Below are 15,675 nucleotides of genomic sequence, written 5' to 3'. Positions count from 1 at the left end.
AGCTAGCCAGGAGAGCAAGAACTGTGCACTGTGCTGAGCAAATCACCTGAACTGATGTGACCAGGCACCAACCTGCCCAGTTGCCAGACTTCCTCCAGCGCGGCTCAGAGGCAGGTGCAAGCCAGAGGACAGAACGGTCAGGATGTGTAGAGCTTGGGTGAGAGACTGATTTTGCACCAGGACTATGGATTCTAAGATGAAATCAGGATGAAAATAAAGATGGAAAGGTATGGAGCAAAGGAGGCAGCCAATGAGAGGTCTCAGAGGGATCGAAAGAGAGGTGGGGTACCCGATGGCTGGGCCGGGCAGGGTGTGGTCAAACAGGAGACTTCTGACCAACTAATCTGAGCCATGAGTAGCCATGCCTAGAGAGAGGGGGGAGATGGAGGAAGTTGGGGAGAAGACCCCTGGTGATGAGAAGCCCCCACACCCACACAGCTGGGGAAGTAGGTGGGCCACCCAATGTAGCTGAGACAGGGTGGGGGACAATAAGGTGGTCACGAGTGAGGGAGGGAGTAACAAGAGAGAGTCAGCAGGTTACAGGGGACAACAGAAGGTTACCCATGTGGCTTGATGCTCGGAAAAAGCAGGGGTTGTTACCGGAAGGGAGAAGAGCAAAAATCTAGTACCGCCGCGCCAGGATGGGGGCCGCCACTGCACCTCCCGAGTAGTCTTGTCCCTCTGCAAGGATAACGTTAATCTACCTCATCGAGCAGTTCCTGCCAGTTTTTATTCTGAAGGAAACCCATCTTTCCCCAGCATTTATTCAAGGTAAATACCAGCAGGCTATCATTTCTCCAGGTGAGCAGAGCTTTCCTAAGGGGAAATCTTCAGTGATTGGGAAATTCATCTCAGAATGCAAAAGGGGGTCACACATTCACCCCCATGCTGACAAAGTATAAATAAATTAATGGTTTTATTAGATTTTTTTTTAAAGGCCAAGTTTTTGTTTTGTTTTGTTTTGTTTTGTTTAAAGGCCAAGTTTTTATCCTATCTTCCGCTAACTGGAAGCAAAGGTTTGCCTCAACACTGGAAATCTACGTCTTTGTCATTTATACTGAAGATTGTGGAGACTGGGTGTATTTTTTACTATCTCACTGTCACCAATACTCTTGTCACCGACTGGTTCAACCGATGAGCCCACTTATGAGGCAGTACTTCAGGTCACTAGAGAAGGATTTCGGGGCTCTCCCACTGCTCTGAATAGATCTGCTCAGGGACTGTCTTGCTTCAGGAAAATTTCACAGATTCCCATGCATCTAGTCCCTGTTCTCCCAAAGAGATGCTACGCCGTTCTGCCAGGCCTCCCCGGGCAGGTCTGTTATTGCACTTGACACACCCGACAGTTAAGAAAGACAAGCCTTATGATGAAGGGCAAGCACCTAACCTCAGAACGTATGCACGTGTGAAAGAGTAAGAACTTCACGGTGCTTTTGTATCCCTTCATGAGTTGAAGGTTATGCCTAGAAAGTGCCTGCCGTATGGTAAGAGCCACAGAAGTGTTTGCTATTCTTATGAGGATATGTGCTTGCATGTCTCCCTTTGTGGACTTACTAGCACCTTTTTTTTTTTTTTTTTTAACTAGCATCTTTAAAATAGAGACTAAGTCTTAATCACTATCCCCAGAGCCTAGTACAGTGACTGGCTACTTAGAGACATTCAGGGAATGAATGCATCAACCCATTGACAGGCCAATTTTTATCTGCCAAGAAATGTGAAGACGTAGATATTTAAAAATAATAAAACAAAGGATTACCTCATTTGTAACCCGCCTCGTTTAAAAATAATTTCAGGCAGTTCATAAACTACGGTCTGACCTTTCAAATAAGTAATTAAATGAAACAAGTTAAAATTAAAGGTAGAATTCCATTATCAGTATCACTGGAAAGTCAGTGGACTTAAGAATTAAGTACACCTACATACATTTTTTACTCCAAGGATTAGAAAATTTTCACTTTTGTTGTAGGAGGGTGAAAAAAAAAAAAAAAAAAGCCCAAGACCTCGGCTCCCCACCAGGATTTGCTATCCTGGTTTCTTCCACAGGTCTAGGAACTAGGGAAGAAAGACCGTAAGAACAAAGTTCACCTACTTCCTGTCACATGTCTGCAAGAGGAGAGTCTCAGAGCTGTTGGTGATCGAAGGGAACCAACGGAGGCATCCAAAAGAAAGTTCAAATTACTGAGACTAAAATCTCAAAATGTTCATCAAGCCCACAGGTGCTCAGAGCAGACAGTCTCCAGCAGAAGAGAGCCATTCTGTAGACTTTATCTCATTTTCAACACTTAACCCCTGATCTAGGATCACAGCATAGCCATACTTAAAATAAGCACTGCTAATATGTTAATATTCTGGTCCACCTCGGAGGATCTCTAACACTACAGAAAACGAGTCTGTCACCTAATGAGCAGGACTTTCCTCTTCCCCGGGTGGGTGAAAAACACCACCATATGCATGAAAATGGAGTTCTATCAAAGTCCCTGGGAAATACAGTCTGGGAGTGCCGGTGTTTCCCAGTGGAAGAGAAATGTTTATCTTAGCCTTACAGTCATCCGGGAAGAAACCTGCGCGGCCAGGAGGAGAACGAGGCGTGAGAGGGACATCTTCCCAAGTCGAGGCTGCGTCTCCTTGATGGAACAGCCCCCCGGTTTCCGTTCAGGGATGGCCCTTCCGCTCCTGCCCTCATGCCGAGGGCACGAGCCCCATCAAAGGCAGACTGACACGATGAATACAAGTTCAAGCACGTGTACTCAAAGCAGCAGCAAATGATGAATAAACTCCTCTTTCCATGCCAAAGTTCTCCCGATGGCTACAAACTCAGATACAGGCACGTCCAAGGAATGCCTGCTTTTCCAGTAACTTCCTAGTAACTGAAGTTACTCTGACCAGTAACTTCTCTCGTGCTTTTCCAAGAAAGCCAGCATTCACACCTACACACATTCCCATCAGAGAAAGAGTGTTTAGAAGGTAAGGATAAAACACAACACAACACACACGCACGTACCACACGTACACACACACACATCTTAATAATAGTGCATTTTTCCATAATTGTTAAGCTTTTTTCACTTCTTTTTAATAAACGAAACAAAAACTGAGGTCTCAATCCAACAGGGAGTATATCTAAGGATTAAAATTTCCAAGTACAGGGCGCCTGGGTGGCTCAGTGGGTTAAGCCGCTGCCTTCGGCTCAGGTCATGATATCAGGGTCCTGGGATCGAGTCCCGCATCGGGCTCTCTGCTCAGCAGGGAGCCTGCTTTTCTCTCTGCCTGCCTCTCTGTCTACTGTGATCTCTCTCTGTCAAATACACAAATAAAATCTTTAAAAAAAAAAAAATTTCCAAGTACATACCCTCCTAGTTCCGCATCCTTCCATGACTGCATAAACAGTCGCCTGGGGACCTTCCTCGAAGAGGTGCAGATGAACTCCTTCCCGCGCTCGCAGGCATGACTCACTCACTACCTTTGAGCCCACAAAATCAGTCCTCCTGAGTTCCCACAGGCAGGTATTTTTGCAATCTGGAGAACATTAAAAAAAAATTAAAAAAGGGGGAACAATTACATATTGTGAATGTGGATTTCTAACAGCTAAAAAAAAAAAGTCCCCGTTCCCATGAATTCAGTTCAGAAGACGATCGTTGATTCTCCAATATGCCCATTCCATCTCCGCCACCTAAGCATGGAGTGTTATTTTCATGGCAGTATGTTGACATGACAATGATCAATGTCACAACAAAGGACGCTGGAACAATAAGGCCATGGACACAACAAAGGTGAGTACAGTCGGAGGGGCATGCTAGCCTGGCCCCCCAAAACACTGCACACCTACCCCCAAGGTCAGGTTCCCTGATGTTTCTTGCCATCTGTCTACACTGTTGCCCACAAAGACACCACAACCTCATGAACCAGTGACAACAAAACAGATCATCGACCCCCGACCCTGCCACCCCATCCCCCCCAACCTGTGCCAGCGGAGCGGCCGCCCAGGGCAAGGGCACCTCTGAAGCCTCTATTTTAACCCCCTCAGATGCACTGAAGGAGGTTCTGCATGCAGACTCCCAGGGAAGGGCAGCATCTTCTGTAATCACAGCAAACCCGGGTGGGAATACCGCTAACAGCCTCGAGGCCAAGGCCAGGTGACAGCAAAGTTCTGAGACTGCTTCTGGGGCCTCAGGACAGAGATGGGACCCGGCCCAGTGAAGGAGAGGGGCAAGGTGATGGGGCCCAGGGCTGGACGCTGAGTACTTCCATCAGAAGGGCCTTGGTCTCCCTCCTCTGAGCTCTTACCCCAGCCTGGGTGCTGCTTCCAACATCTCAGAATTGTCTTAGTATTACCGTATTTTCTTTCATTGTCGTGAGAACAATCACCACTTAAAACTGAGTAAGTTAAACCAACCCTGCTGGAGGAAAAGCCAACTACCAACTTCCACCTCTACTCCCCACACTCGTGGCTCTCAGAGCTGCACTGGGCCCCGAGGTGGGACGAGCGGCAAGCGAAGAGACACACTTCAAGTCAAGGCCCTCGGCAGTGTTTCCTTGGAAAACAAAAATAGTCGGCTCACTTCCATCCAGCTGCGGCCGTCTCACACTGTGCCTCACCCCACGTGGATGTCTGGGGGGGTTCAGCTACGCTCAGTGGCAAGGACCCTCGGGATAACAATGCAAACTGAAAACTGGACTGCCCACCACCGTGACCTTGGACTTCTTCAAGAAAAAAGGCCCTAACCCTGGCTGCTTACTCTTCATTGACAACACCCTAGTGGGAGGAAATCAAGAGCATTCCAGATGAAGTATTTTTCTGACGCAATGTTTTAGTGAACTTTAAAGAAGATTAAGCCTTGCTCTGGGGAACTCATTACCACCCAGATGACTGTCAGTTATCAACTAGACTAATCAGTCTAAAGATTTTTAACCAGACATTCTTTTCAGAGATGATTCACTCATTCTTTCCTTCCAGCGACGGAGCCCTGCGAAGAGTGCGTCTTCGGAGTACAGCTACCGTGACGCGCTTCCCTTGCCCTGCAAAATGGTCATGAAATGCTGGCATGTGTTCATAACTCAACTGTCTCAGAGGTTTTCTTTAACCAGCCCTGACCTCAGGCAGGTCCTCATGCTCTGCCGTTTTCAGCATGCGCCTCGTCTCCAACCTCTACAGGCCTTCGAATACAGGAGCACCCACGGAGCCTAACACTCCTGCTGGCTCTCGGTCTCCGCCCAGCTTATCACAACCCCCATCTTCTCTCCATTTACTGGTATGCTTCGTTCCAGTGCTGGGTCTTAGGGCGGATTCTCCAGAAGGATGTCTGGAGCATCTGGCCCGCAGGCCCTCCCCCGTGCTTCTGTATCAGAGCTGCCCCCCACACAGCCCTCCATTTCCCTCATGGTACTGGAGGCTCACTGAAGTCAGCACTGGGACTTCTCATTTCCATACCCCCAGCTCATCACCGAGCCTGGCTCAGAATGCGCGTATCATAAATGTCTGTCAGATGAACGAACGTTATCCACCTCGGGCCGGAGTCAACCTTCCAGGCATAGGGGTCCCATTCGCCCAGGCAACCTACTTGTAGATGCTCTGCTTTGGATCGAGTCAAAATCAGACAGATACGTCGACATTAAGAGGGATGCTTTTGCATCTTAGTGTTAAGGAGAAAGATAAAGCTGCAAAAAAAAAAAAAAAAGGGAAAAAAAAGGGTACTGTAAGAGGGACTCCTGGTGCAGCTTAGAAAGCAGGTCTGGGATGCACTGTGGTTCTGAAAACAGTCTCTGTCTTCAGAAGAAGCCTCTGCACCGAGGCAGCCCACGCGGCACACTCCGGCAGGCCTGGCACCGGGCGCCACACACGGACCCACTCGAATCCACGGAAACACAGGAGGGCCAACGAGAGCCGATTCAAATGGAAAATCTCCTGAATGCTCACAACTAGAGGAAAAACGCAGGGGATTTTAGAGGAGAAGGAAAATTGATTAGGAGGGAACTGAAGACGGATAACTATTTTAAGGCAGCCTTACAGATCTGAATTTCTGGGCACAAGAACATAGTTAGTTCTCCCTGGAAACATGTTAGGTAGGTGTTGGGGATGTAAAGGCCTGAGGAAGAATCCGGATCATTCAAGAGAACTCTTTCTCTCTGGTGGCTTCTGAATCCGGGTGGGAGGACCTCCCCGACGCCTGAGGGGAAAGGGAGCCTCTGCTCCCCGCCCATTCCCTCTGATCCTTCTAACCTCTGGGGCCCTGTCCCTGGGAACAAACACACTGAGGCCCCAGCAGCTGCGGGACAGGGCAGGGGCTGTCCTTGCCCAAGGGCTGCTGTCTGTGCCCAGATATGAGTCTTCCTCTCCGGCAGGAAAATCTGCACTCAGCACTAAGCTTTCCAAGTGGGCTGACAAAGTCGGAAGATGGATGCGAGGCTCCTGTCTCCTCCTGGGGACTTTCACCCGTTCCTAGCGGGTCAGGGTGACTGAACAGACAGGGGGTGTCCCTACAGAAGCCACTGTATCCCCCCCACACGAGCTCAGGAAAGTGCAAGCCCAGCACAGGTGGTCCACACATTTCCGCCTTACTCCCAGCAGACCAGTGACGCAGGAGAGGTCCTGACTCTTCGTGCCACATCTTCTCCCCAAAATGGCTCAATACTCATGGTCTTTTTGAAGATCACTTCAAGGCCTTAACTGACCTGAATAGTAACAGCAGGCAGCAAACTGGGCAGATCTGAGCAGTGGAAATATGCCTGAGTCCGAGCACAAAGGACAGGAGGGCCCCCGGCTAACCAGAGAGGACGCGGTGAGCAGTTAGTGCGGGGAAAGGCAGGGCAAGAGCACCCGTGTCCCACGCTCCGCAGAGTTCTCTGTGCTCTCTATGGAAGAAGAGAGTCGGTATACACCCAAAGATTTTATATGTAGCAGATCTTTAACTGACCTGAGATCACACTGCTTCTTTGTATTTCACTTTATAACGCTCAGCCTTTCTCGCTCTTGCACATCTGTCCTCAGAAAAAAAGAATGAGTAATATTAAAACACAGGAACGGTACGTGGAACAGTCCTCACACCACTGAGACACGAAACGTGCGCGGTACTATCCTCCCTCCAACACACATATAAAAACCTTAAAAAAGGCTTAGAATAGAACACGTGGGAATCCCCCACATGAATTTAAGACGCTTTCGACAGACTGAAAGTAGCCTTGAGGGGCCAGGGAAAGGATTTCCCGTGTGGCTGATTCAAAGCGGTATTCTGTTTCTGAGCGGTCATGCCAAGTGGTCCTCAAGTGAGCAAGAACTCTTAAAATGTATTTTTGAACTTCTCTCCCTAGTGCTGAGCTCCAAGACTGACTTAAAGACCTAATATACTCAGAACGATTTCTTAGAGAAGTTCACAGTAAGAAGGAACCATGAAGTTTTAATTCTGAAAACACGCTCTAGCCCGTCCCGCTCAATGAAACATTCACACCTCTCTATGAAATTAAGTGTCTACAAATGTGGGTTTGCAGATATGATCATTTTGGGGCATCACAAATTTCTCACAAGATTTTTTGAAAGAGAAGTTCCTAAGAGCACATAAAATGTGGATTCAGTGAATACAAGCCTGATTTATATACCATTTCAAGAACATTTCCTGATCAATGCTAAAATAATGATACGTTATCCTTTTTAAATTTTTTTTAAAAATTCTGATTCAGAAACGGACTTGAAGTGGAAATGTAAATAAAGTCATTTGAGTGCAAAAGGAGTAATCTGACCAAAAAAAAAAAAAAAAAAAAAAAAATCAAAGTCACTGAGAAATTCAGCCCACAAACAACAGGACAACAGGCTATCTGTAATCTGAACTTATAAGGTGCGGCGGCTTTCCAGACAGAGGCGAGGGGTAGGCTTGCCTATTATGGTATCAAGAGAGGTGTCCAGGAGCATTAAAACTCATAAATCTTTAACATAATTTTATAGAGAGAAAAGATTTCTATCACATTAAGTAGAATAAATATACTGTGGTGTTTACTAGATAAGCTTCTATATGGATAAACATGTTCTTATACTGAACTTTTTCCCCAACAGCCAGAGCAAAATGAAGCTCTCTTAGGCTAGAAATGAGGTATAAGCTGTATATACAACCATCTGAGCAGAAGAGAGCAGCCTATGTGGTATGAGGATGTGGTGTACAAGTCATACACATTTTTTAAAACATTTTATTAAGTAAGCTCAATGCCCAGTGTAGGGCTGGAACTCACAACGAGAGATTAAGAGTCTTGTGCTCCACCGACTGACCCAGCCAGGACAGAGCACCTGGGGTATTAAGATTTTTTTTTTTTAAAGATTTATTTATTTTACACAGAGAGAGAGAGAGATCACAAAGAAGCACAGAGGCAGGCAGAGAGAGAGGGAAAGCAGGCTCCCTGCTGAGCAGAGAGCCTGATGTGGGACTGGATCCCAGGACCCTGAGATCATGACCTGAGCCAAAGGCAGAGGCTTAACCCATTGAGCCACCCAGGCATCCCGGGTATAAATAGTTTTAAATAAAACCAATAAACCAAACGTAAGAGGAATGGAATAAAGATTCAACAGAGCTACTAACTACTTCAAATCCTTCTTAAGCAAAGGCAACTTTAATTTTTTTCTTAGGGCTTTCAAGACAAAATCTACTCACGCAGAATACCAAAAAGCAACAGGCGCAGTTTAAACATAACACGGTGCAGACGGGTGAGACAATTAAAAAAACTCTTAAATTGAGTCTACACTGTGCTCAGTGATTTGCTTCCGTACAGCAGAGTCTGGAAGAGGGTGGGGAATAAATTTACAGGAAGAAACCTACCAACACTACTCTGGCCAGGGGATCAAGGTCAACGTCATGAGAGCTAAGTCATGAAGATTGCATGTTCCCTTCATACAACATGGTAGGAACAGCATGTCACTTTGTGGTTTTCCTCTCAAAACCCCATAAAACCCCATGTAATCAGGAAAAATATGAGAAAAACCTAGACCGACGGACATCCTACAAAATATCTGACTGGTTCTCCCCCAAAGGGACAGGGTCATCAAAAACAAGGAATGTCTGAGAAACGGACACGGACCAGAAGAAATTAAGGAGACATGAGGACAAAATGTAATGTGATATCCTGGGTGGATCCTAGAACAGGAAGAAGACATTAGGGAAAAACTAGTGAAATTGGAATAAAGTATGGGTTTGAGTTAATAGTAATGTACCAGTTCCTTGTTCCTGAATTGAGCCAAACGCAGTACGATAATGGAAGAGTCAGCAACTGGGGTAACTGGGTGAGAGACATACGGGAACGCTCTGTCCTATCTTCGTCATGCTGCCCCAAATCTAAACTCATTCTAAATCAAGAATTTACTTAAACTTTTCAAAACTGAGTCCCCGGCCCCAATGGAGGGCACTGCAGGTGTGTACGGCCTCACGGGCCACACCGGCCAACACGGACCAGGACCCCGAGCACTGCCTACGCTGACCATCATCACTTCAGCCAATCTGGGAGCCCGTCGAAGGTGCCAGGAGATCACAGATGGTGTGCAGGCGACAAGAACAAACATCTCTGGAGTGCCTAACACACCCCATGTGAAGTGAAAAAGAGGCAGTTTTATGCAAGAAAAAAGACAAAGGCTAAATGGGCTGGCCGGGTGCCATCAGTGCTCTGTGACAACACATGACAAACCAGCCTTCGTCCTTCAAGGAGCGAGCACCACTGCCAGAATCCAAGCAGGTGTGAAAGAGAGTTATGCAGACTCCCCTCCTGCCCGACACGTTTTGCATCTTATTTTCTTACCATAAAAAAGGTGAATCAGAGAAGTAAGGGCACAGAATTCCTTTTAAGGATCTGTGGGAGAAAGGGAGCTGTATTAAAACAAAAACAAAAACAAAAACACTTCTCTAACCAAACAGCACACAAATTATTACCCGTTTTCAAGAATCTGTCTGGACGGGGAACATGGGGTGCCATGTGAGCCATGTTTTGTAAGAAGGAGGCAAACCCTTCCAAGTGCTGCTCAATATAGAAAAACATTTTGTCTTTACAGAATAAACATGTGGCATGATTCTGTTTGCTGCAATGAATTTCTTTAATTGCCTTGAATTTTAATTGAAAAAGAAATCTGGGGATTTATCCTCTCTAACCAAAAAGTTCCAGAATTTGCAAACTAGATGAATATGCAGTACTTATTAGGCCAGAAAATTTAAATATAAATGTCTTTAAATTTTTCAGAAAACTAATATACTGTCAATCAAAACCGTTAACAGTTTTAAAGGAACAGTGACCGATTATTTCAAGTTCATGTGGGGGCGCCTGGGTGGCTCAGTCAGTTAGGCGTCTGACGCTTGATTTTGGCTCCGGTCACGATCTCAGGGTCGTGGGATCGAGCCCCATGATGGGCATCCTGCTCAACAAGGAGTCTGCTTGAGATTCTCCCTCTCCTATCCCCTTCCCCGGGCGCAGAGACCCATGATCACTCTCTCCAATAAATAAATAAAATCTTAAAAGAAAATTTTAAAGTTCATGTGAAAGAAAAATAAGGCAGAAATCGCCCAGGAAAATCTGAAAAATAGTAATAACAATGACGATGATGGTGAAGATGAAGGCAGTCCTGTTCTACCTGCTCTAATAATTCAAACTGTGTGGTATAGGCTTAGGAATGACAGATCAGTGTGAACAATAATGAACACATCTGAAAATAAACCGAGTATTAAAAACTGGCTCAGTTATTCAAACATTGATCAAATGCACTGTTGACGGTTGCTGGATGGTGAAGCAAAACAGGCTAGGGTCAGTCAAACCAAAAGGACGACGTACGCGAAAACCCGTTAACCACGTCGGGGGGGAAATAAGTTAGAATCTTTCTCATCTCCTACACACTTGAAGTCTCAGATAAATAACTAATTACATAGAATATCCTAGAATTACTAGCATAAAACATAGCTGCAAATATGATTTTGTGACGGGGAAAGATGGGGTTCCAGAAAAATCACTGTGAAATATGTTCCTCTAAATATCAATGGGGGCATTGTTAAATAAATGACTGTGTAGCCAAGGAATGGATTGTTACACAGTCATTAAAGGTTAGTGAACATATTTTTTAACATGAAAGAGTGTCAGTATCTAGTAAAAAGGAGAAGTTATAAAAATGCTGTGCACAGTAAGAAGACCTATATACAGGTATTAAGTAAGACATCGACAGGACTCATCCAGTGTTCCATAAAGATGTCAATTCTCCTCAAATTAATCTATAAATTCAGTGCAGGAGCTCCATCAAAGGAAGGTTTTCATGGAAGGAACTCTAAGACGCATATGGGAGAGTGAAAGACACCAAAGCAGGGACAATTTTAAAGAAGAGTAAGCAGGGAGGAGGATTTGCTCTACTGGACAACAAGACCAAGAAAATAAAGATGGTGTGAAACTGGAGCAGGAAAAAAGGAAGCGGACCAGTGCACCAAGAGTCCCCAGAAGATCTTCATTGATAGAAACACCACAACAGGAAGGCTGCGAGGAAAGCCGGCGCCCAGAGTAAAGTAAAATGAGGTTTCTGCTCCTAACAATATACACACAACGCCAGGTTAGACGGACTGCAGGCGAGATGGTGCAAAGCAAAACTTTAAAACTTTCAGGAGAAAACGGGGAGTATTTTTATATGACCTCGCCTGAGGAAGAATTTTAAAAATAAGATACAAAGACACAATGCCACACACAAAAAGGACTGACTGCATTGAAGGGAAATTCCTATTCAGCAAAAGAGATTATTGAACAATCAAGCCCCAAATCAGGGGAAGATGTCTGTGCACATACAGACAACAAAGAATGAGTAAGAAAAATATATAAAGCTTGCCTACAAATTAACTTTAAAAAAACAATAATACACATAATTGGAATATACACTAGAATACACAGCAGAAACCCAAGGAGCTAACAAAAACATAAATTCTCAATCTCCCTAGAATTCAACAAAATTCTAATTAAAACCACAATGAGATACCATTTCATACCCATAAAAACTGGCAGAATCAGTCAGACAATGACAAGTGTTTTGAGGGTATAAAGGCACAACCACTGTGGAGAGCATTCTCATTACACTGTAGTTAACTAAATTTGAAGTTGTCCGTATCTTAAGACCCAGGAATTTTCTGGTTACATAACCCACTAAGTGCATGCAGTAAGGAGATAAAGTTCATAGCCACATTTTTTTCAAGAGTGAAAACTTACAACACTTCAACATCTGTCAACAGGGAAATGTGTTTAAAAACTGTGAGGTACTGGGGCACCTGGGTGGCTCAGTGGGTTAAAGACTCTGCTCTCAGCTCGGGTCATGATCCCATGATCCCAGGGTGCTGGGATCGAGCCCCACATCGGGCTCTCTGCTCGGTGGGGAGCCTGCTTCCTCCTCTCTCTCTCTACCTGCCTCTCTGCCTACTTGTGATCTGTCAAATAAATTTAAAAAAAAAACAAAAAAAAACAAAAAAACTGTGAGGTATTTCGGTGCTCCAGGGTGCCTCAGTCAGTTGAGCCTCCGAGCTCAAGTCCTGATCTCAGGGTCATGAGATGGAGCCCCGCATAGGGCTCAGTGGAGAGTCTGCCTGAGAGTCTCTCTCTCCCTCTCCCCTCCCCCCACTCATGCCTACGCACTCTCTCTCTCTCTCTCTCAAATAAATAAATCTCTAAAAAAATCTGTGAGATATTTATAAAACTGTATAGTATGAGACTATTAAAATGAGCGACTACAGCTATAGACATTAATATGAATAAATCTCAAAAACCTACCACTGGGCCAAAGAGGCAAGTGGAACACACACAACATGCACTGTAGTGAACGGAGATCTTCGTGCCACCAAGCCTCCTGTAGCACTGCCGGGTTTCCTCCCCCAGCTACTAGGAGTGCTGTAGGCTGTGGGCTCTCAGCTGAGAAGGGTCACCTCACCCAACTGATGGCCCCTCTCAGGGGCAGCCTGCATCCAATTACTGTTCCATGTGTGGCCCCTCACCCCAACCTGGGATGATTCTGAAGGGCAATCCCTCCTCCCGTGCTCCCCTCAGGATCAGCTGAGGCCTTCCTTGTGACGACACTGCTGCCCAGTCTCTCTCTCTCTCTGCCCGGTCCTGCTTCCGTCTCTTTCATGGTGTTAATCCTAAAATTTCCTTAGTAAACTTCCTGCATGTTAATCTCCTTCTACAGAGTCTGCTTTCCTTGGAACTCTACTTGCTTTCAACAGATACAATTTATATCTTGTTTGAAAACATGTACCACTCAAATTTAGGAAGACAGAAATCATACCAAGTGTATTTTCTGACCACAGTGGAATGAGACCAGAAATGAAAAGCAGAAGGAAGACCAGAAAATTCACAAGCATGTGAAAATTGAAATAACATGCCCTTGCACAACCAATGGATCATAGACAAAATAAAAAGGCAAATTCGAAAATACCTTGAGAAAAAACAAAAATGAAAACACAACATATTAAAACTTATGGGATGCAGCACAGACAATCCTCAGAGAGAAGTTCATAGTGAGGAACACCCACATTAAGAAAGAGGTAAAGAGGTAAGACCCCTCCAAAAATAAGCCAACTTTATACCTCAAGGACTAAAAAAAGAGCAAACTAAGCCCAAAGTTAGCAGAAGAAGGAAACAAGATTAGAGCATAAACAAACAAAACAGAAAGTAGACAAATAGGAAAAAAAAAAAAAAACCTTAGAGCTCGTTTTTTGAAAAGAGCAACAAAACTGACAAGCCTTTAGCTAGACTAAGAAAAAAAAAGAACATTCAAATAAAATCAGAAATAAAAGAAAAGACATTCCTGATGCCACGGAAATAAGGGATCATAAAAGACTACTGTGAACTATCCACCAACAAACTGAACAACCTAGAAGAAATGGGAAAAATCATAGCAATACACAACCTACATCAAGCCTGAATTAAGAAGAAATAGAAAATGTGAACAGATTTGTAACTCGTATGGAGGCTGAATCAGTAATTCAAAGCTTCCCCACAAAGGAAAGCACAGGACCAACGGCTTCACTGGTGAATTCTACCAAAAATTTAAAGAAGTAGTAAAGTGACTTCTTTTCAAACTGATGCCAGCCTTAAGACACACATGTGGCCCAATGGAACAGAAGAGAGAGCCCAGAAGTAACTGGTCACGTTTATGGTCAACTGATCTTCAGCAGAGGCACCAAGACGGAAAGGACACGGAAGGGAAACGATGATGTCTTCAATAAATAACCTTGGGAAAACGGGATCTCCTCATGCAAAAGAACGAAACTGGATCCTTACACTACACACAGGAGTCAACTCGAAATGGGTGAGAGACAAGCCTAAGGCCTGAAGCTAGACAATTCCTAGAAAAAAAGCAGGAAGAGGAAGCCACAAATCAGCACCTCTGTCCATGTGTCCTGCCCTTAGTTCCTGTACTCCAAATCCACCCACCGAGGCCGCGGAGCCTATTCACCCAGGAGAAGTATGACCTTCCAGCTGGGTACCCTTGATCTTGGCCAACAGTGCACCTCCCAACAACCTTGGCGTGATGGCTCACACAGTCAATGGGCGCGGAGTCTGACCCCTTGGGGCTGCTCCTCAGTGGGCCACCTGGCCACCACCACCCCACACCCCTCGAGACAGCGTCAGGAGAGGACGACATTCACCCAGGTGCAGCTAGACATGCTGCTGAAAACCTGCTTGCCCGGAGGCTGGGGCACGGGCATGGATTAACCATCAAAGAGCGAAGGGCCGTCATCAAGCCGGAACTACTACAACACGGAGGTCAAAACAAAGTCAGAGCTGCCAAGAAGAGGGTATCTCCAGCTCAGGAAGTGAGTTCACAGAGGGGAACCAGTGGCCCTCCCCTAGCACCTCAGTCCCAGCTGTTTCCAGCAACACGGCTCCTAGGTCTATCTGGACCCCAAATTGTCTCCCCACTGTCCGATCCCTTGTCCTCCTCCTCTTCCTGCACACAGAGGCCCTACCCTGGGACCCATACTCAGGCTTCAGGGTACAGTCAAGGAAATGCTGCTCAGTGTCCTACTCTGGAGACATGGACTATGGATCTTACCTGACCCCTGAGATCCCCAGCTTCCTGGGCCAGGGACGCTCAACCCCATGGGTACCAGTGTAGGCACCAGCCGTCTCAACTAGTCCGAGCTTCTCTTTCTGCCCAGGGATGTGGAGCTTCAAGCTTGTGTTCTAACTCAACCACTGACTGCCTGGATTATAATGCCCGAACTGCTTCCCAGCAGCTTAACTTCAACGCTGAGCGCTCAGATTATAAAGATCAGGTATGCTCGTCGTGGAAACTCCAGATCTTGTGAAGGCCTGCAGAACCTCTTCTCGTGGGTGATTTTTTAATATACTGGGCTGGACATTCCAGTTTGAGAGAGACACTGGTTCAAAGAGTTACACGGTATGATACTCATCTTCTGATTGATGTTCCAGGAGTCATAGAAGGAAGAAGGAAGGGCCTTAGAGGGGCCACCGACCAGCAGCCTGAAATGGACAAACCAGTCTACTCAAGACCCCGGCATTGTTTTAGATCACCGGCATCGTTTTAGCCAAACTGGCTTTCCTGATGTGCAAAGTGATCAAAGCATTCAAGCCACGTGCGACCCAACACCCGAAACTAAAGTGTGAGGGAAAGGAGAGACTAGAGGTGTTCGAATGCTTCGGCAGTGCCTCAAGCTCACTCGTGTTTCATCACCAACT

General features: G+C 45.7%; 1 pseudogene; it reads left to right on the top strand.

Moving 5' to 3' along the window:
• The first annotated feature begins 3,755 nt into the window (after positions 1-3,755).
• LOC116569567 lies at positions 3,756-15,284 on the top strand (annotated as a pseudogene).
• The last annotated feature ends 391 nt before the right edge of the window (positions 15,285-15,675 follow it).

Source organism: Mustela erminea, chromosome 11 (assembly GCF_009829155.1).
Source record: "Mustela erminea isolate mMusErm1 chromosome 11, mMusErm1.Pri, whole genome shotgun sequence".
NCBI lineage: Eukaryota > Metazoa > Chordata > Mammalia > Carnivora > Mustelidae > Mustela > Mustela erminea.
This window is presented reverse-complemented; position numbering and strand designations above follow the sequence as displayed.